The sequence below is a fragment of the Arachis stenosperma genome, chromosome 6, assembly GCF_014773155.1.
Source record: "Arachis stenosperma cultivar V10309 chromosome 6, arast.V10309.gnm1.PFL2, whole genome shotgun sequence".
NCBI classification, from domain to species: Eukaryota; Viridiplantae; Streptophyta; class Magnoliopsida; order Fabales; family Fabaceae; genus Arachis; species Arachis stenosperma.
In genome coordinates, this window is record NC_080382.1 from 76613374 (window position 1) to 76616425 (window position 3052).

Genomic DNA, 3052 nt, shown 5'->3' on the forward strand with positions numbered 1-3052 from the left:
GCAATATCCCATGAAATTTGTTTGATCATAAGATGAGTTGAACTCCATTTGAATTTTGTAAAACACAACACCACGAAAAATTGAAATTCATATCTCAGAGATGATTTTCTTAGTGAGGCAATAACTCAAACACCTTGGTTTCAACTTAGAACAGAGAACAAAAATAAAGAAAATGCTTGATCTAGACTTCTCACCCACTTAATCATTGTTGATCTAATCAATCCCCGGCAACGGCGCCAAAAACTTGATGGTGTTTTTGCAGAAAACGAATTTTCCAACACACAAATCCAACCGGCAAGTGTACCGGGTCGCATCAAGTAGTAATAACTCACAAGAGTGAGGTCGATCCCACAGGGATTGATGGATCAAGCAACTTTAGTGGGTGATTAGTTTAGTCAAGCTAACATTGAAGTGAATTTGGATGAAGTGTAGCCAACAGAAAGTAAATAGCAAGGAAAATTAAAGTGCAGAAAGTAAATTGGCAAGTAACTTAAAGAGCAAGAAATGTAAATTGCAAGAATCTTAAATGACAAGAAATATAAATTGCATTAAATGTAAAGGGGTTGGGTGCTGAAATTAAAGAGAGCAGTAGATTAAGCAACTAGAAATTTAAATTGCAGAAAATGTAAATGTGCAGAAAATTAAATCAAGCTCAATGTGAACAAAGATGTGAAAGTGCAGAATGCAGGAAAGGAGATTGGGATCATGAACAAAAATCTAAAATGAAGAACAAGTGCAGAAGAATTAAATTGCTTGAAAGTAAATTGAAAGCCAATGGAACAGTAAAAATAGAAGAGCAGCCAAGAACTCAACTTAATTTCAAAATAAAATTGATCTCAGGGAATCAATGAGACTAGAAAACAAGTCTAGATCTCAAACCCTTCCTTGATCAAAGTAGAAGACAAATTGAAGAAGAAAGGAAGATGAAAGCCGTAGAGAAAAACTTGGATCCAAAACTCAATTCACTAAATTATGCAGAAAAATAACAAAGAGCAATCTTAGATCAAGAATGAAACAGAATTCCTTCACTCTCAATCCCAAATTTAAGACAGAAGAAAAATAAAGGAAAGAGCTCTCTCTACAAAGATGGAATTGATGCCTTTATATAGGCTTGACAAAATGAAAAATGAAAATGAAATTAAAACAAAATAAAAATCCTAATTCTAGCTTGTTCTTGTGCCTTTGAGTCATGTTGAGTGGGCTTTGCTTGCTTTGTATTTGAGGGAGAATGGGTCTTGGATGGCCTTGATTTAATTTGGTGAAGAATTGAATTAAATTGAATTTTGGCCCATATGTTGCTCCCAGGAGGCTGCCCTGCCCTTGTGGAGGGCAGGGCAGAAAAATGAAGCTTGGTGCGAGAATTGGTGCGTGTTGGTGCAGCCTTGTGCGAGCTTGGCGCGGCAGAATTTTCCTTGGTGCGCAAGGTGCTTGTGCGTGAGAGCTTGGTGTGTGAGGATGCTGCCCTGCCCTTGTGGAGGGCAGGGCAATGTTGCCTTGGTGTGTCTTGTGCGCGCACCACTTCCTTGACCGTGCCATGATGCTCTCCTCACTCCCCTTAGGTGCTTGGTTCGAAACTTGGTGAAAGCACTTGAGGATCAATTTTTTTCTTGATTTTCCATGAAGAGCACGACATTGCCCTGCTCTCCAAGAGGGCAGGGCAGAAAATTGAGCGCCACATTGTGTTGGAGTGAGGTTCCAGCTTCGAGCCTTGGTGGAGGCACTTTAGTTTATTTTCGCTTATTTTTTTGCCCTTAAAGATGCCTCTCGTTCCTGCCCCAATTGTACGCCAAATATGGATTGCTATATATCGTTGGAAAGCTCTAGATGTCAGCTTTCCAACGCAACTGGAAGCACATCAATTGGACTTCTGTAGCTCAAGTTATAGCCCTTTGAAGGAGGCATGGTCATGCTGTTAGCGCCCAGATTTTAACTTAGCCAAAATTTGCTTCATCCTCACTTTGCTTCATTATGATTCTGCCCTGCCCTTGGCAAGGGCAGGGCAGTGTGCGTGCTGGGTGTTTTCCTCTTTGATTTTGTCATGGGCCACGCTTTTAAAAGCGTGGCCTAAAGCTCCAAAGTGTACCCCAACTTCAAAGTGTGTCCCAAAGCTCTTTTTTTCTCCTTTTTTTGTGCTTCTTTGCTTCTTTTTCTTCTTATTTCCTACAAGATTTATAAAATTAAAATATCAAGAAAATATATCATTTAAGTACAAAAAGCATTCAATATTTAAGCACAAATCATCAATTTCTTGTATGAAAAAGCATAGAAAATGGGTATATGATGACATGTCATCAGGAACCGTCCACGTATATGTTCCACTCTATGGGAATTTCCGTGGTGTCTGTGAATTCGGCAATGAAGTTGGCTAGGTATTGTGATTTAATGGTTGTCCGTGCCTCGTATTGGAGGTCGAACTCAGACAACTTGATTGCCCACTGTAGGATTCTTCCTGCTAGATCTGTTTTCTGTAATATCCCTTTTATGGGCTGGTTGGTCCGAACTTTAATGGTGTGCGCTTGGAAGTATGGGCGAAGTCGTCGGGATGTGAGTATCAGAGCGTAGGCAAACTTCTCTATTTTCTGGTTGTTCAGCTCTGACCCCTGTAGTGCTTTACTAATGAAGTAGACGGGTTATTGTCCCCCTTCATCTTCTCTAATTAGTGCTGAGGCTATTGCCCGAATTCCTACTGCGAGGTACAGTATGAGTGGTTCTCCCTCTTGTGGTCGAGATAGGATAGGTGGCTGTCCCAAGAATTCTTTGAAGACTCGGAAGGCTTGTTCACATTCCGTTGTCCACTCGAAGTTCTTTCCCTTCCTTAAGGTAGCGTAGAAGGGGAGGGATCTTATTGCTGACCCTGCTAGGAATCTGGACAAGGCCGCCAATCTCCGATTGAGTTGTTGTACCTCTTTGACGCAGGTTGGGCTTTTCATGTTGAGTATGGCCTGGCATTTATCTGGATTTGCCTCGATTCCTCTTTGTGTGAGCATAAAGCCCAAGAATTTACCTGCTTCCACTACGAAGGTGCATTTAGCCGGGTTGAGTCACATGTCGC